Source organism: Lonchura striata, chromosome 8, assembly GCF_046129695.1.
Source record: "Lonchura striata isolate bLonStr1 chromosome 8, bLonStr1.mat, whole genome shotgun sequence".
NCBI classification, from domain to species: Eukaryota; Metazoa; Chordata; class Aves; order Passeriformes; family Estrildidae; genus Lonchura; species Lonchura striata.
Window position 1 is genome coordinate 18560009 of NC_134610.1, and position 22373 is coordinate 18582381.

The 22373-nt window shown below is 38.0% G+C and overlaps 1 protein-coding gene across 5 annotated transcripts in view; it reads left to right on the top strand.

The window, feature by feature from the left end:
* The window catches only part of CSRNP3 (cysteine and serine rich nuclear protein 3), a 101504-nt gene that overhangs the window by 37317 nt on the left and 41814 nt on the right, over nucleotides 1-22373 (top strand). Inside the window, exon 1 of one of the 5 annotated variants that reach the window (XM_021528591.3) lies at nucleotides 19085-19514. The exons of 2 other annotated variants lie outside the window; for them this stretch is intronic. The gene's annotated coding sequence lies outside the window, so the exon portion shown is untranslated. Of the gene's footprint in view, nucleotides 1-19084; nucleotides 19515-20560; nucleotides 20583-20929; nucleotides 21139-22373 lie in introns of those variants that run through there. 2 more of the 5 variants (XM_021528592.3, XM_021528590.3) reach the window with 2 other exon arrangements.

Genomic DNA, 22373 nt, shown 5'->3' on the forward strand with positions numbered 1-22373 from the left:
CAATGTTTCCTACCAGTCTGTGTAAAGATGATTTTAAAGATATTTTGAAATTTAAAGCCAAGATAGATTCCATGCTTTTGACAGAGTATGTGGTCTTAATGACCAGGTTGGATAGGGGAGACCCTGAACAACCTCATCCTCATGGGTGGCATCCCTGCCTTGGGGTGGGAGGTTGGAACTAGAGGGTCTTTAAGACCCCTTCCAAACCAAACTATTCTGTGGCTGTGCATTACAGTGACCTTTATAATTAATTTCAGGCTTTAGCACTCTCAATACAAGTGCCACTGAGCAGTGCTTTCTCCTTACTGACCATTGCTCCTCTGTTCTTTCATCTGATTTAGCCAAGCACTAATTTAGCAGTAGGGATGACTGAGGGGAGTTAACTCCAACATAATGGCACAGATACTATTGGTAGTGGATCTTCTAAAGGAAGTTGTTTCCAGGGGCTTGTGCCAGCTCAAAGATTTTTTATTTATCAGTTGATACAGCTGGTTTTTGTATGAACATGCTGAGCTTAAGTCTCTAGTAGTGAACTGGGAACAGCCTTCTCTGGGGTTTGGCTTAGTTGGTCTTTTTGTGTTTTTTTTTTTTAATAGACTAGCAGTTCTGCTTGCAAAGCAGAGTTAACAAGCAGATGAACTTATTATTTTATCTTGGTGCTTCATAATGAAACCATTCTAATGCTTACAAGAAAGATGCGACTCTATTTTATCTCGATTTGCAGTCTTACCAGCCTTCAGTTGTTGAGTTTTATATTCTTATTTTTCTTACATCATTTGCATTGTACTAGGACTTTTGACTCTACTGGGGACCTGGACCTCCTTAAGATGAAAGCTTGTATATGTATACAGAAAATACAGGCTGCTTTTCTCCAGTATAAGACAACATGTAGTAAATGCATGTAGTTGCTGTCTTATAAACTGCAGGGAGAAATGAATCCATGGAAATTACTGACCCATGGGCAAAGATTTCAAGAACTTTGATTGAAACATTAGGAAAAAAGCAAAGTATTCTGCTTGCTGGAGATGGAATTGACTTCTTCATTTTTTCTTCCTCTGTACACCAGCCCCATCTCCCATGTGTGTTTTAGTCTTACCTGGTGCTCAGGGCAGTCCCTTGGTGTGCGCTGAGTGTGAAGGTGTATTGAAGGTCCTGATCCTTACAGGAATATAAAGAAATTGAACATCAATCCTCTTCCTCCTACAAAATATGGTAGTGATGCAGTTAGGAGACTATAAACAAGATATCATTTCTTTGGAATTTGCCAATTCAGTGACTTGAAAACAGTTACATTAATTGTTTGATCGTAAAGTTTTCACAAGCTGTCTCTGTTCTGTGGGGGTTTGTCTGTTTGGCTTCCCAGCAGTCTTGCTGTGGTGTCTTGTGTTCATCTACCTATTCATCTGTCTGTTTTGAGCTTTTGAGAATTTAAAGGAAGTGAGGGGATGTGATTCTTCACAGATGGTATTCAGCAATATTGATCATCATTATTTTGTTCACTTAATATGCAGCATTTTTGGTGTTCTGACTGTGTGACTACTGATGCTACCCTACCACAATGTATTTGTAGTGCTAATAGCATTAAGGCATATGGGCAGCATCCAGTCCTCAAAGTATATATTTCAGAGTTTTTATAATGCCTGTTGCAAAAAAAAAACTCAAAAAAACCCCAAAAAACCAAAATCCTACCAACCAAAAAGAAAAAAACCAAAGCAAGCAAGCAAACAAAAAAACCAAACAGAAAAACCAAACAAAAAAAGGAGAGAAGATAAGCAGCTCATTAGTCTGAACTTACATAATAGTGATATGACTATTCTGAAGGGGAAAACCAGTTAGCAGTTATCAAGGACATTGGCTTGTCGTCCTGTTATTTCCCAGTTCACTATCAAAGCCAATTAAGACTCTTTTTGTAATGTGGAGTCTTTTGTATTTTAATGAATTCATCATCAACTATGTATGCCCCAGAGTGGTGAGAAAGGGAGTTTCACCATCAAAGTGATTGAAGATTCAATGACTTCATCCCAAGTGAGGCTTCAGCTGTTATTATCTTTGGCTCCAGCCTTGTCACATGATTCGTTTTCTCTGGGTGCTTGTGTGCAAAATAATAATGTGCCAAGCCATTAACCCCCACTTGGAGTGAAGGTACTGAATACACTGGCACAGGACTTGCTGTGAAGCTTAACTTAATGTTAGTGCTTGTTGAGTTTCTGAGTTGCTGATGTTTAGTGAATTGCTCTGTATAAATGTTTTTTTGTATTTGCAACTTCTTGTAAAGTTGTTTTTCTCCATTTTAGAAACGCCAGGCTTTAGATACAGACAAGGAACAGATTCCTTAGTACTGAAAAGTAGGTTTTGTGTGTTGTCAGCTGGTTGTCGGAGTATTTTGTTTAGACAAGGATATTAGGAAATGCTTTTGAAAATGTTTAAGCAGGAGTTTTGTTTGCAACTAAACTAATGTCAATTCCAAACTCTTTCTTATTTTAATTGAGGTATGACTGCTAGCAAAGAAAGCAGCCATAGGCAGTGGTCATCTGTAGAGCAGTGGTTACTATAGCAACCATAGGTGACCTACATTTTACCAAAAAGTGATCATATGTCTTTTTTTTTTTTTTTTTTTCAAATGGAGCATACCCGTTGACTTCTATTACTATTTTTCATCTTTCACACATTGTTTTACTTAAATAGTATTCTTAGTTTTGAGTGATTAGTGTGAAATGGACATAAAAAGTTTTGGAGCAGAGATACCATTTCATTGTTACACTACTATTTAAAATCAGTAGAAATTTTTACCTTTGCTGTCATGCCCAATTGTATGTTCTTAGGAAGAAGGTAACACAATTTAAGTAGTTACAGTTGCATTAAAATAATGTATTATTTGTATGCCTACCAGTGTATGGTTTATAATAGCTTGCAGTGGAAATACTTGTGAATTTATCTATTTCACTAACATTACAAGTCAGTAGGCTACAGTATGAATAAAGCTACCCACACTTTGGACTTCGAATAACCATAAAAAATGCTTTTGGCTGTAGTAAATTCATCTTGTCATTGCTTTTAAGGAAGTGAGAATTTTCTCAAAAAATGAAACTAATCTGCAGACAGACAGAAGAGCTAGGAGAGATGACAAAAAGTGACATTTCAGATAAAAATGAGTTGTCATTTTAAATATACATTTCTCACAATAAGATTAACACAGAAGAGGAGGTGCTGGGTCACAGCATGTGCCCAAGGAAGGCATTAAATGTTGTGATTTGTCTAGAATTTTGGCTTGCAGATGAGCCAGGCCTGGATTTTCATAACATTTGGTTAAAATAGGTTTTTCAAGAAAGGATTTACTTGTTTCTTTTTTATTATTTTTTCTAATTGGGGTGACTTTGGTAGTCTTTAGATAAATGAAGTGTACTACTTTGAGTTGTTTATTGTGCTTTGTAGTGTGAAGGAATCTTTAGTTTCATATAAATGAAGGGCATAAAAATTGACAATAGAGGCTTTTGAGACCAAATTTTATTTTTTTATAACTTAATGGATTGCCTGCTAATTATAAAAACCCTGTCATAGCCATGAGAGTCTATCATGGCATTTTGTAAGACTACTAAGGGCTGAGGTGAATCTATTCAGATCCATAGTTTGCAGTCCTTCCTCACTGTTCCCATGTGCAACATCATATGTATCCTGCAGCTGAAAATGGAATCACATCCCTATGTCTCATGTATTTTCCATTTTCTCCTCTCTGCCCACGTGTCTTTTGTAGCCTGTTTATTGTTTTGAGGTTTATACAGCCCACTCAGGTTCATCCATACTGCATGGCATGCTTTGCACCAGCACTTCAGTCATGTGTCATTATATTAGCTATAGACTCATTTGTTTGCATGCCTCAGAAAGAAAAATGTTTTTTGTTTGTTACCTTCTTTCCTGCTTCAGAAAACTGGAGTTGTATGTTCTATGTCCATCTGTGTACACTCTGATACATGCAAGCAGCAGCAGTAGTTGGCATTTTTAAGTATTGGCAAGAAATATTAATTACTCGTGTGAAACAACCACTACTAAATGCTTTTGAGAATTGATGTAGTTTAAGGACGCCGAATTTAATTGTCATCTACACTTCCTGCATCATGATCAAAAACTTATTTTCCACAAATCATTTTGGTCCTAAAAATTCTTACGTATCCCTTAAGTAGAATGTCACAACAGCAGGGCTGCCATTGCAGCTCTGTTTCTCAAGATCATAGCTAAGACAATAGGTAAGAGCTGTATGCCCAGAGAATTATGGTCTATGCTGAAGGAGGATGTGAAAATCACCAGAGGTCTAACTGGAGTCTTTACCAAAGCTAAGACCAACTAAGTTAGGATTCCTACATTATTTTAAAGCCAGATCACAAGTGTTGGGGGCTGAATGGAAAGGGACACTGTTCTGGTTTTGGCTGGGGTAGAGTTACTTTTCTGCACAGTGCTGGTAGGGGGCTGTGTTGTGGGTTTGTGCCGCACACAGGTTGATAATTCAGAGATGTTTTGTTATTGCTGAGCAGGGCTTGCACCGAGCCAAGGCCCTTCCTGCTCCTTGTGCGGCCACACTGGAGAGGGGCTGGGGGTGCCTGGGAGGCACAGCTGGGACAGGGGACCCCAAGTGACCAAAGGGACATTCCAGACCACATGACATCCTGCTCAGCATAGAAAGAGAGGGGGAAAAAAACAGGAAAGAGGGAGGACATCTGGAGTACTTTGTCTTCCCAAGTAACCTTGCCCTTGATGGGGTCTTGCTCTCTTGGAGGTAACTGAGGCTGCCTATCCATGCAAAGCAGTGAATTAATTCCTTCTTTTGCTCTGTTTGCATATGTGGCCTTTGCTTTCCCTATTAAACCCATGAGATTTCCAGCTTTTACCTTTCAATTCTCTGCACAGTCCTGCTGGTGGGGCAGTGGGCAAGTGGCTGCCCAAGGCTTGGCTGCAGACTGGGGTTAAACCCTGACACAAACAGGCAAAGCTACTGTCACTGCCTTGTGCCATCCAATGATGACCACAATTTTGCAGTATGGATTAAATGTTCAGGTTTTTTTAGTTTTGCTTTTCCAAAAACTATATCCAAAAATATATTATAGAAAGATACCCAACCTCACTTTAAGGACTTCAACAGATGGCAAGTCTGTCACCTGCCATGGTAAGCAGGATTAATGTTTAATTGTCCTTGCAATTACTGAATTTTGCCCTGCTCAGTCAAATGCAGGAAGGTTTTCAGACTCCCTGTCGTGTCAGAGCAAGAGTACCTCACGTGTACCAGAAATCAAATGTGCATACTAGCTGTTTGAGCATCTATTTTTTATATATCAATATGCTCTTCTGAATTCTTTCACCCTAATATGGTAACTGGGTTTCATTGCAAACAAACAGAATTTTCTATTTATTCTGTGAGTTTGCATATGGCATCAGATCATTTTTGATAGAAATTCTAAGACTTTGGTGGTATAATTTTAACAGTAATGAGACATAAATTTCATTTTAAAAAGGACATATTAAGGAAATGTCTACAGGCTGAAAACATTATTTCTGAGGTCTAAAAATCTCCTGAGAGAAACTGGCGTTCTTGGAGATCGCAAGGTCAGTAGTGCAGTAGTAGTTATTCACGTGCATATATCTCTACCATTATACAAGTCCAATTTAATTTTGTACCATTTGATGGTACAAAACATGATGCTATATTTTACATCTCTGCAGGGATTTTGATTAGCACTTTTGGAAGAATGTAACTAAAAAAACCCAGTTTTCCAGCTGCACCTTTGTGTTTAAAAATGCTTAAAATTCATCCTGAAGCCTATTGTAAGTTGACAAACACAATTTTGAAGAAACGTGTTTAACCCATATCACATGTAAGAGGAAGGAATTGCTAGCCAACTGCAATTCTGCTTTAGGTTTGGTTTTTTTTGTTAGACTTTTCTTTTTGTTTATTTTGAATATCCAAACACAAGGTCCTTGTCTACCATTTATCTTTACACCACAATCTCTGGCTAACAATAAAGAGGGGAAAAAAAGATCACCACCACAGCAAAACAAATAATCTCCCAGCCAAAAAAAACCAAACCAAAACCCTTCTACAGGTCTTGAAATGGCTCTGCATTCACAAGGTCTGAAGAGTGACGAGGATGAAAAATTTACATGTTCAAATCTCAATCCATTCTTTTAAAATGGGGAGAGTGGAGAGACAGCATAAATCACTAATCCAATTGTGCTAGAACAGCTGCCCAGATACAGCAACCGTGAAATCTGTGCTAGCAACCTGATTAAGTTGTTTTTTAACCACTGTGTCATCTAACTTAGCTCTGTGTGCAGTATGAGGGTATCTGGATTCAGTGGCTGCTTTAAGACATTTTAGCTCTCGGGGATGAAGCCTGATGAGAGTTCCTGCACAAATGCAGCATTTGCAGCCTCTCCAGTGGTGCTAGCGCGGGGCTGGATTGGGCGCTTGGCATAGGAGACATGTGAGACATGCAGAAATCCACCAGAGGCTATAAATTTCTGAAGGGGACAATCGCCACTATCACAAATGCAACAGTTTTCCCATGTCATGATCTATAAAACTGCAGGACAGCTGAACAGAGGATAGATATTTCAGGAACAAATGATGGCATAGTCTTATTTTTAAAAAGGACATAATTTAATTTTATGTGGTGGTTGCCTGCATTTTAATGCATAGCATAATAAAGCCTGAACCCTTTGTCTGAGGTCAGCCTATCTACTAGTGTCTTCTTTTAGGAGTGCTTAAGCATATAAAGGAAAAAATTCTTCTCTTCCCATAAATACTTTCCAGTGGTTAAGTTCAAGAGCTTTTAATTAGAAATTGCAATATATGGGAACTTGGAAGATTTCTGTGGGTATAAATTCCCTCATAGCACTTTTTTACCTAGAAATGAGAAATCCAGAATAAAAAGATAAGAAGATGTGTCCTATGTTGCAATTGCTGTAAAATTTATGTTGTAGTACTTGGGGTTTGTGTTATAAGTTATAGCCTGTGTTTCCTTTCTGAGAGTTTTGCTCAGGTGCCAGTATTAGCTAAAATGAAATAAATAACTATTTACTGGTGATGACAAAATCCACTATCCAGAGAGCAAAATTAATTTATAAGTTTGTACTTCTTATGATGTAAGCTATAGAATACATGACTTGCCCATTTCAGGGCTGGGAGACAGTTTAAAAACGCAAAGTAATTCCACTGGAGAAGGTATGTAATATGTAAAGAATAAGCACTTTGATAGTATCTCTACCCTTTTGTCTGGTAAGACACAGATTTCATTGATAGTATGATGTAGTGTTTGAAATGTGACACAGGGAATTCAGAGACTTCTATCCTCTAGAGTTTCCTTCCTTTGGGAATTTGAAGAATTCATTAAATAAATCTGGCCAGAGGAGATTAAAGGCCTCTTTCAGAAAGGTGCTTAAGTTGGATTCATGGTTAATCAAAATAATTGTGCTGGAACCATTGGTTTCTAATACTTGTTCTCATTCAAATGGGGCCTTAAAAAATCAGCCATCTAAAATGGGAGCAGGATGAGTAGTTAAGGGTGCTGATGAACAATTTCCAAAAAACATACTATTCACAATATTTTAAGAATCTCTTTCTACCTCTATTTCTTCATCACTATCCCTATTATGCTTTTGATTGTTTGAAAAGCATTATAATTCAGTAGTCTGGTTTAGTACTTAAGTAAGTCCTAGACACATTCTTGTTATTTCTAATCCATCAAGAGTACCCAACAGCTCCTTTATTTTCTTTATACCAGTCTAATGAGGTCAGGAAGGTCAGAAGAAACTAGCAAGAAAGGTCAGAGTGGCTTATGCAAGGGTCCTTTTCTGTAGGCTGATATTCAGCGTGCTGGGAATAGGTCTGGCTATAGTATTTGCAATCTGCAGTGAAATAATGACATGAGCAATTTGACAAGTAGGCTTCATTATCCTTTCCCACAAAATGTATTTCCACAACTAGAGCAATTAGTAGGGATTATCTCTGAGAGGAGAAATAAATGGCTTTTAACTGCTTCATGTGTACTAAAATTCTAAGAGATGCTTTAAATTTTTCCCATGTGGAGAATTTATTTTGTCTCTTAAATTCAAGTGTCAGGATATCACCCTGTATCACAAGGAACAATACTTTCCCATCCACTTACTGATCTAACTTAGAAATAGAATCCTGAAGTTCATGTCAGACTTAAATTTCCAGACTTGGCACTAAAATTTTCTGTCCCCTCCACCTATATTGCTGTAAGTGCAAAATATTTTCTTCTTTTAATTGTTTTGATTTGTTCAATGAGACAGGTTCTGTATAACTGGTGGTCTTGAAGAAAACCTGTTACTTGTAACCACTAAAAGCACAGTTGAGGGATGGGTAACAAATGATACTTGGTTAGTTTTTTTTAATTTTTTTTTTTTTTTAATTGAGATGCTAGGTATGGAATAGTTAAACTGCTCAAAGTCTCACAGAAGTCGTGGTTGCAACTGGATTTCAGGATGCAACTAGTTATGCAAACTGATTTCATATCTCTACTGCTCTCAATTCAGTGGGTTCTTCTTTTTGCAGTCCAGAGAAATGTTTTGAAATACAACCATTAGTTGAAGTATTAATAACACCTGTATACTGCAAATAAGAGTAGTGCAGTGTTTAATAAGTGCTTGGCATATATTTGTTCCTAGTGCTCAGCTGTATGCAGTCTGGCTATGGCTTGAGTCCTCATTGGTTACCCATTGTCTAATAAAAGTTCCTCTACATTTTATTTGACATTTATTGTGTGAGCATCACAACTTTTGGGTTTGTTTTCTGACAATTTGACTTTGGCTGATGACTGGTGTTGGCTAGAGACCACAGTGTTGGATAGCACTGGCAGATTCACCTTATTTGTATGCGTGGAACAAAACAATGGATGTGCAGACAGGCAGGAATTTTCATTTCTGGTTCAAGCTGTATTAGACTCAGCTGTCAGCTTGTCTAGTGTTTGGGTTTTGGCATTTCCCACACCCATTGATAGTAGTCTGAGGTCACTGGTATATTTTCACCAAATTCTCTGCTTTTTTATAGCAGAGTGAAACCTTTCAAATCTTGCTCTGCTTACTCAATGCACTTTGTGAGTTTTGCCACTGTGTTTGCTGGAGGGTTAAGATGCAAGGGAACTCTTTTTTATTGCTTTTTTTTTTTTTTAATGGATAGAGTTATGTTCTTAGCAAAAATTGGCCATCAGTGTCACAGTGTGTTATTTCTGGTATTCTCACTCAATTTTTTTCTGTCATTCATTTAATTTAGGACCCATGTACCTTATTTTTTGCATGTATGTATTAGATAAAAGTATATTTCTTAGATCTCAAAATAAACATTTTGGCCTCATCTTTCACAGTTCATCTTCAAGAATTTACTATATTTCATCTTCTGAAATGTTGGCTTTTTGAAATGTTGTGCCTTTTCCCATTCTTAGTTCTTTTATTCTTTTAATTCTTTTAATTCAGTTTATTTTTGAAAAGTCACTTTGTTCCTTCCATATCTTAGAACTTTCTATAAATTTATATCTTTAGTGGCCTTTTCATTCCCATCTGTACTTTTTCTGGTTAATCTAAAAAAAAGAAAAGCTTATGTATAGTGTCTGTGCTAACAACATATGTATCTTTCTCAGATTTTTACTGTAAGATTGTTTTCCAGTTAGCAGTTTGTCTCTCCTCCAAGACAGTTGACTGAAGTCAGCTGTGAAGCAAAAGAAAAATAATATGCAAACTTTTTAGCAACTTCCATCTCAATATCAAAAAATCCTCGTCTTAAAAAAATGCATTCTTGCTGTGTTCTCTTGTATATCTCAATATTGCTTTAAAAGTGATGTTACTTTGACCTGCTGATGCATCTATTTGTATCCCCATTAGCATCACTTTTTAGTGTCATAAATGCATTCTTTGTCTCTGCCTCTCGAAACAGAGGCAAGTTTTTGGTCTTTTCCTGTCCACTTAGCAGAGTCAGGGTTCACTAATATTGGTAACTTTAAAATTTTTTAAATTCCATGCTGTTTCAAATGTTTTGGAGCAATTCCTTCAAATGTATTTAATTGGTTTTTAAAATCTCTTTTAAAACTTGCCTTTGTCATTATGTGTGTAAAATTGTCAGTTGTCGTGCAAAAATAACTGTTACAAGATGACAAGCTCTTTGTTTTCTCTGCAATGCTAGGCCTTTGAATCCACTGCTGCTTCCTGCGTGACATTTAAAATACTTAGCTTGTAAGATTATGTATCAGGTTATATATAGCTTTTAAGGCTCTAAGTGCTGTCGTTATTGTGGTATACTAATTTAAGGCATCAGGCGAGGTTTGTAGGGAAATTAGCATTTTTTAATTAGATTAGCTTCTACAGCTAGAAAAGTAGGCAGGCTTTTGTGTCTCTGACCCCTTTCTCATGTTCTCAAAGGGTTTGGTTTTCCTACTCCTCTCAGTTTGTCTACTTCAAGATACTGCTGTTCCCTTCAAACTGCCTGTGTCATTGCTTGACACACTAATGTCACGACAAGGCTGGCAGTTGCTGATCTGGGTCTGCTCCTGTGTGATTATGATCATAAAGCAATTTTTGACTTGTTTGCAATTTTGCAACTACAGAAAAGAATAAGAAGATCAGCACAGAGTATGTACCAATTTGCTGTTGTAAGTATGTAGCAAGCTAAATGTGACAGCTTTTCAGGAATTCTCACAGTGCTGGAGATAATAAGAAAAACTGCAGGATACACACTGCACAGTTATGAACTCATTGCCATTGTAAATGACACAGAATATGTTTTCTGAATGTAAATGGGCCACTCCTGTCTCTCAATCTAAGACACCCAGGGCAGAGAGAATATAATTTGCTCTGAAAAAGTAGAATGTTTGGTACAGGCAAATCTTTGTATGTCTTGAAATCTTAAATGACTGAAGTCTGCATTTGCAATCCTGTATCCTAGAGCCTATGTAAGAGGACATAGGGCAGGAGAGCAACTCCAGGCTGGCACCTAGAACAGTGCTAGTATCACTGAAATCTGCCCACCCCAGAAGATGGAAAGAGAGAGCCAAGGATCTTGACTTCCTGCTCTTCAATCAAAAAACTAGTGATTTCCCCTATGAGCTTGGAGCTGTTGATGTGGTAGAAGTCTGTTAGCAGCAGATGACAGCTGGTGCTGTCAGCTTGCACCTTTGCTGTGACCTGGAAGGTCAAAATAGACACACTGACTACACTATTTCAAAATATCTGACAAGCCTAGTATTATCTCAACTTAATATAGCAGAAATAAACATGGTCCTCATGTTCCTAAAAGGGAAAATATTATGATGGAAACAATATTATCCTCAGTGCCTTAAGATGTTAGGCCAATGAATTAATCCCTTTGAGAAGTCAAAATCATTGCAGGGATGCCAAAAACCATACTGAGTTGGTAATTGCTTATTTTCTGCAACACAGGAAACTGTCAGATGATGCAACTTTGTATCAGGTGATATCAGCCGTCCCTGTGGTTATGTCTGTACCATAAATCAGTGATCCTAATGCAAAGTATCTGAATGTAATCCTGGTTGAAAGTCTAATTATTTTTTAAGATGTTCACTGGAAAATATGTTGAATAATGATTTTAAAAAGGGAAAAAAAATTCCTCCTTTGCAAGTGCACCAGCACAAGAGGCTGCAGTCTTTAGGGATTGTAGTCTGACATCCTCAACCCTTGGGTATTGTACTGCTGTCAGAGTGATAAGTGTGTCTGCTTAAGATTGTGAACAAAAAATCTAACTGAAACATTAAGTTCTCCAGGTGGTAGGTTTCAAGCAGTTTAATTTTAAAAAAATCATGATGGTATCTGAAATGCTGAAATCTTGAAAGATATTTGAATTATAAAAATGCTCTAATTAAAGTCATTATTTAATTCTGATCCCTTTTAGGTAGCAGTCTTAGATAAAACAGTCACTCAATAACTACTTCTACAAAAGAACTTCCAAACTTCATCATGTTGCAGAAATGTTGATCCTTGCACAGGCTCAGGGCATGTGGTGACTATACTTAACCCTTTATGCTCTTGGAAAATTAGACCAAAACCACAGTATTTTGAACTTTGAACATCAGCTGAAAACAGTGTAATCAAATTAAAAATCAGTCCGTTTTGATCTCTGACATCATACGAGAGCATCCTGGAACTGTCCCTTGGTTTGCTAATATGAATGGGGCTATTCAAATACTGCTATCCATCTTCTTCCTATATGAAAGAAATGACAGTCAGTGTTTCTTAGAAAACTTTCTGAATTGGACAGGCTTACTTTCATAGCAAAGGTTGGAAGGGATCTTAAAGATCATCTAATTCAAAGCCCTCTGCCACGGACAGGGATGTTACCCACTTAGAACAGATTGCTCAAAGCCCTATCCAACCTGACCTTGAACACTTCCAAGGAGGGGACATCCACAAGTTCTCTGGGCAGCCTGTTCTAATGTCTCTCTACTCTCTGACTAAAGAATTTCTTCCTAATGTCTTATTGAAATATTCCCTGTCCTAGTTTAAAACAGTGAAAGGAAAGGGGGGAATTATCTGGCCATGTAAAAAAATTACCCTCTCTCTTTTTCATAAGCCCCTTTTAAGTATTGGATGTCCACAATGAGATCTTCCTGAAGTCATCTCATCTCTAGGCTTAACAGCCCCAACTCTCTCAGCCTGTCCTCACAGGATATATCCTCCAGCCCTCTGATCATCTTTGTGGCTCTTCTCAGAACCTGCTCTAACAGGTCTGTGTCTTTCTTGTGCTGAGGACCCCAGAGCTGGCCTCAGTTCCACAGATGGACTCTTCTGACAGTAGAGGGGGACAATCAGCTCCTTTGACCTGCTGGCCACTCCTCTTTTGGTGCACTTGGAATTCTGGGCTGTGGGAGTATACTGCTGGCTCATGCACTTTCTGAAACCTTAGAATGTTGCAATGGCATAGTAAAAAAAATTGCTGTAAAAGTGCAGCAGTTCAGCTTTTAACTTGATGGAAATTTTATATATATATATATGATAGGAAAATTATTTTGGATGCTAAGGTATATGAAAAAATTTTGTTTAATTTTTTTAACACTGATGTTAGGGCAATTGAAATCATTATTGTGTTCTTAGATAGGAGAAGGAAATTACCTGCAAAAGACTTTTACTTTATAAAAGTAGGCTGCTGCCATGGAATATTTGGGGGACGTGAGGTCTGGGAGGAATTGTGTTGTGTTGTGCTAGTAGAGAAAACTCAGCATAAGCAATAAAGTTCCCATTGCTGTGCTGATGTTATCGCTGATGCTGGTAGACAAAGAAGTAAATAAAAATTATTTTTAAGCTCTCCTAGATACACAAGAAATCAATGCAGGCCAAATGAAAATGGACAGAATTATTAAAGAAGAATCAGTTTGTATTCTTTAAAGGTTATTTGAAACAGCAAAAAGTACCTTACAACCTAGAATTCAGTGTTTTTTCAAGCTTTATATGATTGTGTTCTGTGTGGGATGTACAAAGGTGGGAAGAAATGTAGCAGATTCACTTCTTTGGAATGAGATCCTAAGCTGATGTTCAGCAATTTTAGGCAGGCACCTTTTATTTTAGAATTTAGATATCTTCTTGTCTATTAGGTTGAAAGTCCACTATGTAAAATGATTTATTTTATTCTAAGTAGTATGTTGAAAATGTCTTGTGCTTTAAGTTGTAATGCTTCATAAACTAACTGCTGTAAAATGTAACAACATATTTACATTGTTTCTTAGATATGTCTGTGTGTCTGGTATATTTTCACATTTGTCTCCACTCAAAATACTTGTTTTTATGGTAGATGGGAACAAATTTGAAGATTGTAACTATAAAAAATGCATCTTTCTGTGGAAGACAAAAACTAAAGAGCTTGTCTGCTTCACTGTGGAAGCTGAGAAAACAAGAAGTGAGGGAATGTCGCTGGTTTAGCAGCAGTGGAACTTTAGGAAGGTCCAGGAAGGGCTAGTCCAGGAAGGAAAAACAGTCTGCTTCCATTGGGATTATTTTCCTGTTCCAACTGCATTGACTCAGTAAACTTTTTTTTTGTTCACTATGGTACGTAAAAGGGAGCTAGAAGAACCAAACAGTTGGAGAGGGAAAATACTAGCTATCATGTTTGCTTCAAATATCTCCTAATTTATTTAATTTGAAACTTTTTCTGGTCAACAGCCAAGTGAAATTTTTAAGTTGGAAAATGATACTATGAGAAAAGGTGTGCTTTGGGACCAAGCAAGGAAAAGGGATGGAGTAAGAAGTATTTCAGTTAATTATAAGCCAAAAGCACCTTTGTTTCTTCTGTTTATGTCTTACAAATTCTGACCACACCAAGCATACTCTGTGTAGTTCTGAATTACTCCTCAGCATGGATCATGTTGGATTGTCTGAGGTGTCATGGAAACTGGATGGAGAAAAGCTGGCTTATGAAGCCATACCAGACAGCACAGGCAATTTCTTTTCAAGTATCTGCCTTCTTCTGTCCTTTTTTTTTTTTTTTTTTTTCCTCTGAGAAAATGACCATTTTACTCTTTCAAATAGAACTTACTTTGTTTTATTTAAAAGAATCCATGCTCTCCTGGCATTTTGAACGATGGCTGTTCCGAACATTACATTATTAGTTATTTGCTTTGGTTTTTCATATCATCTGAATAAATAGCAGTCAAGAGATTCTTTTGCTACTTGGCTATACACCTCTCAGTACAGTAGTTTGCCTGCCAGAGTTAGTATTTCTTTGATTTTGAGAAAGATTGTGAAAGGAAAAAGAAACTGTGCGTTTACTGCAGGGGAATATTTTTGTTTGTGTACAGTAACTCTTCTAAAGTATAGTAGTTTTCAGCGCTGTTTTCTGAAAGGAAGTGTGCTCTCCTCTGGGATATCAGCCTGGAAGAGGTTAATTTTATCTTGAAAAAATGTAGCTTATGTAAGATGTAGCAAGGATGTATCATTAAAAACAAAAGGTTTTCAAGACTTGTGCTAATAATCATTGGGAAGGGATATGCTGTGCTATATGCCACAGTATGTGTAGAGAATTCATTCTTAATCTGTGGCAATTTTTTACCCCATGATTTAAAAAGCTGCCTCTGGTGAAGCAGATATTAAGAGTCACAAAAAAAGCAAACTATAGATGGTGTCCTTCAAATTGGCATGGCAGTGTAAGGGTGCCAGAAGTAGAAGTGAAGGACAGCAATGGCAGCCTTACACTGACATGCCAGGAGTCACTGTATGAAGTTTGGTGATGGGATTGCTTGAGTGCCACAAATCAGAACAGCTGCTCACAGGCCTGCCCCTCACTTACAAGCTACTTTCTCCATCCATCTGTTGATCTGAGGATATCACCTTTTAAATAGATTTTGTCTATTTCCATTCATTTCACTGATTAGACTCTTATTTCAAAACATGGTTGTATTTCTTTGTTGAGAATGCCATTTATGAATGAGTAATATTTTCATATTTGTGCAGTTCAGGAACCCAAAGAATGTCACCCTCCTGTCATGGCAGGCTATGGAAATCTATCAAGCCCTAGTATTTGGAACTGAATAGTTAACATGACACTGCTTGAAGATTGTTTAGCTGTGACTGATCTAGAGAAAGCTAGACATTCGGGCCCAGGGTGAGGAAATTTATTTGATTAAATTATATTTGGTCTAGAAAGAAATATGTATAATATATACTTAAGATTATCCTACCCCGGTATTACTGACCAGTAATTTTAGATTAATTAATATTACACTATTTTATCCTAGGTGAGCATTTTTAACACAGTAGAACTTCTGTAATGGCACAATTCCATGGGAAGTATGCAGCTATGCCTCATCCCAGATTCAATTTAGAGGAGTTTGCATGGGCAAGGTTTATAGAATTTACCGAAGAAATGACCACAAATCATCTGTTCCCAAGCCTGAAATCCAGTGCTGAGGCATTTAGAGCTGCTGCTGTAGCTCATAAATTGCAAGCCATGGCATATGAACCATACTGTTCGTAAGAGCTGGAGTAGAGCATGGTCCACTGAATACATTTTCTAAATCCTGGGCTTCAAATCTGTTTTGTACTAGAAGACTGTAAAAGTTTCAGCAAAACCCTCTGTTTACTTAACTGGTATGGAAGTTATTACATTTCTGGTGTACTTGAAGAAACCAGACCTCTTGCATTTTATTGCAAGGTACAGAATTCCAACCTTTAGAATAGCAAGGCATTGAGTGGTGCAAGTTGTCTCTTTTTTGTTTCATGAAATTGAGCAGTGCTCTTCCCACAAGTTTGATTCTTATGTGATTCATCCAACTATGATACAGGATACTGAACGGCAGATTGAGTTTGATACCAAATAAAATAATGTAGTTGTATTATGTGGAAATTATTTGAAGTTCAAATCATGGGCTTAGTCTCATTTGTGATTATGGCTGGTTCTGGGTTATTGTGGGTCTTTGGGTTTTTCTTTGGGGTTTTTTATTTGGTTTTTAATTCTGTCCAAGATATGTATTTCAATGCATGTAATCTTTGTAAAAGTACTCGAGTCTAAATGCATATAGAGTAGAATAAACCAAGATTTATAAAATTATTACTTATTAATGATGGTGATTACTAAGAGTCCAAATTTCCTTAACCAGTTCATTTTTGCTGTAGCTTCTGTGAAATGGAAAGGCATAAGAATGTTCCTATTAATTTTCTTACAAAGTAGATGTGGGATCTGACAGTTTATCCATATTTACAGATGGTCAGAAGGTTCTTGATTTGTTTCCATTTGGATTCACAAGGAACCTTTTATTTGAGAAAAGAGAGCCCTTGCTTGCCTCAACTCCCATGAGAGACCCTGGGTGGAAGAGACTGCTAAGCATTTGTATTCCCCCACTGTTTCAAGGAGAGGTGAATTTGAATTCTCCTGAAGAAATCCTGGCTGTTACAGGGAGGGTATTAGGAAGTATTGTCATTTGAACCTCTTCTTTCTGTGGTGTGACAAGGGAGGCCTAGGTTTTGGCTCCTGTGAATCTCTTGGGTGATCTATAATCCCTTTTGTGGTGGCAGAAATGCCCTTCCTCAATAGTACATTTGGGCAGAAATTCAGCAGTGTGGCTCTGACAAAGACCTCCTTCTATTTAGTAACTCTGTGAGAAGAGATGATTGGATGGAATATCATTTAGCTACCCAAAAATGTCAAGTTACATTTAGGAAATTCAAAATTCCACTATGGAGGATTGAAGCTTCCCTCCCTCCCCCCACCAACCTTGAAGAAGTGATTAACTGAGGGTGCCTCTCAGCATGGAGACTGCTTGCTGCTATTGTCTCCTGCAGAAACAACTCTTTGCTGTGAACTGGTTTAACTGTATCATGTCCTTGAACATGTTTTCCTGTAACCACCTTTCAGGATTTGAGGACTGTTCCATAGTGTATATAACAACAAACAGAAAAATGTGACAATAGTACTCTTTTCCTGACCAATTTTTGTTCTTTCCATCTGTCAAATGTTTGGGTTTTCTTTTTTCTCCTAGTGCTACTGCAGCAAAAATGCCTGCCTTTTGTTTATGTCTTCCTACATGAGCATTGTGACATCATCAGTGGTATCGCCAGGGGAAAAAAATATGCATAGCTGTAGCTAAACCAGCTGCTCGTTAGCAATCTTTCTAGTCCGCTTTCATTTCTTCTCATTAATGTACACACAGGAACGTTTCCTGCCTAAGAGACGTGGAAGGTTCTCAGCCACAAAACATCTGCTCAGTCCTTGTCTTTGGATAGATGAAAATGGTAGTACTTCAGAATACACTCATTCTTGATAATGGCATTTTAAAAAACTGAAATGAATGTGAAAGCATAGAAGATACTCATTACTGGATTTAGTTGTAGGTAATTCTGAATCCTTTGCTAACTATCTTGTATAATTCAGTGTAATCATAGAGACTGCATATCAACTGTTACAAAACAGTGATCATACAAACCGAGCAAGATGCCAAGAACAATAAAGAAATGAGTTTTGTCATTGATTTGCCTGACGACATGGTAAGGCGAATGAATCTGTTAGTCATGCTTGTCCCTTCTTCCATGCAAATCAGCAGCAAAACTTCCACTGACTTTGATAGGACCAGAATAATGCCAACCATGAGCTACAAGCTGTCATTTATTCTAATGAGAGAGATCTCAAATAGAAGAGGGAGGTATTTCATTTGTGGAATGTTAATGAGAAAGCAGGTTTTTTTGCTATCTCATGTTATCAAAATGCTCTGAATTATTCTAGAGATAATTGACTGTTTTGTAGAATAGCTATATCTTTGCAATGTTAATATTATGGATAATTGCGTGTTCAGTACGAGTTTTCAGGGCGGAGGAGAGATGTTCATTTCTCATCACTAGCTGTTTGTAGAAAGCTAGTTTTAAATTAGAATATTCAGGGAATTCACTCTGCAGTAGGAATCAAGATATCTCCAAACATTCTAGCATGTAGCCCTGATACTGATAATGGATCAGTGAAAAAAAAATTATTATTTACCTTTTTCTGTAAGGGCTTTTATAATTTGAATTTAGATATTCACTTACTCTAATATGAAATACTCAGGTAAATATTGAGTTTTTAAGCATTATAAAATGTTATTTAAATTCATAATATTTGTTTAAAATAAACAAGAAACCCCAAGACAACCAACCAAATGCGTGCATGCACACATATGAAAACAAACCCCACAGCATCACCAACTATTAGCAAGAAGAGATTAGACTTCACTGTATTACATAATTTGTCATTTGGATTTGAGAGTAATCCCTGTTCAAATGGCCAATTCTTATTCACCTGAGTAGCCTCCCTGAAGCCAGCAAAACTCACTTTAAGACCAGATTACATGATAATGCCCTTGACTGAAATTTAAATTAAGGGGCTGGTTTTTAGGTACAGTTTTTCATTTTGAAGCTTGTCCTCCACATAAACACTGGCAGATCAAGTGTTAGCAAAATATTACCTCTTTGGAATATTAATTTCAGTGTGTACTGTGTGCAGAGCGATGCAGACAATGCATGGCTTGTGCCACTCCCCGCAAGAAAAAAATTGTGTGTAACCAATCTTTTGAATTTCTTCTTGGACCAGTGTTACAGTGGGAACGATAATAATAATTAAAAAAAAAAAAAAAGTTCAGGGGATTTCCATAACAACCGCTGTCTTAAGAACTAAAGAAGCCTCAGCATTTGTTATTCCTTCCTCATAGTAGACCTCAGCTGATAAAAATATCCGTAGCTGGTGAAATCAGTGGCATGCCTGGCTTTCTCAGACAAAACTCCCATGTGATCACACAGGCAGCCTCAGTGAGCCCGAAGCTGCTCAGCAAGCAGTAGGTAATGAGTCTTTGTGCAGAGTGAAGCTCTTGTGGCTGAACAATAAAGCATATGGTACCAGCAATAAAACACAGTGCTGAGAAATTTAAGAAGATTCTGCTGGAAGTGGGAAGACAGTGAATATGTCAAACGTTATAAAATGACGATCAATCTGGTTTGGGTCCTAATTAATAAAAACAGTGCATGGATTGGAAAAACAACAATTTGAACAGGTCAGTTGTTTTATAGATTCTTCACACACTTTAGTGTTTTAAATATAAATGCGTTTTTTGCTATTTCTTTATTGTTAATAAAGCCAGGGTTTTTTTATTTAGTAAGGTGGGATTGGAAGGATGCACATCAGTGTGATACCAAGCTAAATAAATTGTGTTAAGTTCTGTGATCAAATTCATTGTGAAAATGTTTTTACCATTATTCCTATGCAATTCAAACTTCAATTGTGCATGAAAAATGGGATAGCAAGTAAAATTAAATTTATGCTAGATGGATCATTTACCAATATCATAAAATATTTAGTAACAACAATCTATTACTCTGCTATGTATTCGAGACTAATTCTTTCTCAGTAGGAGATCTTTAGTGTTTGTGTTTGGTTAAACATAATGTAACATTAGAGCATATCTAATAGTGCACTTATATGGGTTCTTTTCCTCCACATTCTTGGAAATTTTTAGAAGTGGTGTTTCGTGTTCTTTTTAACGCAATTGTATACACATGGGAGTGATCCATTATAACCCTCTGCATGCATTTCACTCTAATGTTAATGCAAAATATGTTATTATTTTTCGAGTGAGTAATTATTTCTCATAGTAGTTCTTAGTTAATTATAGATAATTATTTTATTTTTTGGAAACTATTCCCAAAGATTTCTGTGGCCTGTTTTTCTTAGAGAGACATGAAAATTCTCGGTGATTTCACATCATGTCGAAATTAACCATTAAAAGTTTTATTCCTTAAATCTCGTTACAGTATTGGGTTTGGGGTTTTTTTTTTTTTCTTTCTTTTCTGAGTGCTGAAGGTTGTAAATTAGATATGCTGATTTTTGGGGAGAATTTTAGCAGGAAGGCGATGGAGCCCTTGAAAAGCCATTGGGGAAATAAAGAAACCAAACTCGAAATGCGGAGAACAGCATCTCTTTTCATGCGTACTTATCATTTTAAGGGAGAAATGTGCTGTATAAATAGCGCGTTTATTCTGTGGCCGTGCGGGGCTGGAGCGGTCGGCGCGCACGGGCTCGCTTTGTGCGGGGCCGGCTGCGCGCGCGGCGGAGCCCGCGCTCGGTAAGCACAGACGGGGAGAAGGGGAAAGGAAGGCCGGGCTGCGGCTGCAGCGCCGGGGCGGGAGCGCGTCTCCCGGGAAACGCCGGCCGGGCGGGCGGGCGGGCGCTGCGCCCGCTCCGGCGGGCCCGGGGCGCGGGGCGGGGGCCGTGCCCAGCATGCCCCGCGGGGGGCGGGGCCGGGCCATGCAAATGAGGGGGCGGCGCGGCGGCGCGCGGAGGGGCGCGGGCAGGTAGGGCGGGCGCGGCGCGGGCCGGGCGGCGGAGCCGCGGCCGCTCCGGCCCCTGCGCGGGAGCGCGCCCGGGCTCGGGCTCGGGCACGGACACGGGCACGGGCACGGGCACGGGCACGGGCACGGACACGGGCACGGACACGGACACGGGCACGGACACGGACACAGACACGGACACGGACACGGACGGGGCCGCGCGGCCCGCGCGCTTCCGCAGTGGGAAATGTGCTTTGGCTTTAAGCGCATCATTTCCCAGTTGCAAATGTTGCCGCTGCCTAAGCGAAGGTGCTTTGCAGTCCCTGCTTTAAAACGGTTCTCCGGTAAAAGGTAATTTTATTTTCCAACCCTGACACAGCTTCGCATCTCAGAACGCAGGCCTGTTCATGTTTTAGACAATAGATCAGAAAGGATGTGTAAAAGCACTTTTTCACGGTACTTATGTGCAGCTATTAATTTATTCTACAGAGAACCCTGGTAATATCGCAGTGACACCTGCAGTATGTGCCGTAAGATAGGATAACACTGAACATATCACTCTATGCTAATTTAAATGGAGAATATATAGAAATATACAGTCATACAATTATCGTATAATTACTATATTCGTCTAAAATGAGTACAGTGTATTTTAAATTTAACTTTATGAGGCAGTTACGTACTTACAGTAAATGCATACAGAGATAAAATTAACAGTGTGCAGTTAAATAACAATAGGAGCATCTCTACAGAACAGCATTCCCACTGTTACAAGGGAATCACAACTTTGAAATACACCTTTCTTGTCTGTTTATATAGGAAGAAAACAAAACGTTTTTCCTGTGGATCAGGCTCTTAAAAACATTCCCAGTGTCAAGTTTCTTAAGAAAGCTTAAAGAAAAAATTCCTGAGGCAAAAAGGTGTTGCTACCAAGTTATGACAATTTTAAGACACGCTTTTCTTTACCCCATCTATACTGTTTTGAAAGTGTGATTATGTAAACTTTTTATGCTGCAATTTGAATGGGGGCTGTTGAGTCTCTTTAAGAATCATAAAGAGAATCACATCTTTATGTATATATCTGACATTTTGGAGACAGACACGTGATTTTGATTTCTCATGTTACTGGAGCTTTATGTTATTTATGCTGTCTTAATTTACTTATGGATCTGAGGAGCCTAAATCTGGTGTGCAATGTTTTGGTTTGAGGATGCAGAGTTTACTGTGTATTTTAGTTTTTTTGATCTCCATTGTTTATCAAAAAGAGGAATTTGCATTTATTGGGAAATGTCTTGCTTTAGACAGATGCAGTAGTTAACTAAATGAAGTTTAAGTTCAATATAAATTGAAGACATATAAGTCATGGTTTAGAGTACGCAGTGGCAAATGTTGGGACACTTAATTCCAAAACTTAAATATTTTCCCTGAGATAGCAACAGATGATTGTCTCATCTAGAACTTTTGCTTGCTCTTAAAATGTAACTGAAGGTTGATGTGTAGAATTGTTTTCCCTTTGAACAAGCAGGTGGAAAGTCAGGTTGGAGCAAGGCAGCTATAATATATTGCAGCATTGGTAAAGATGTCTT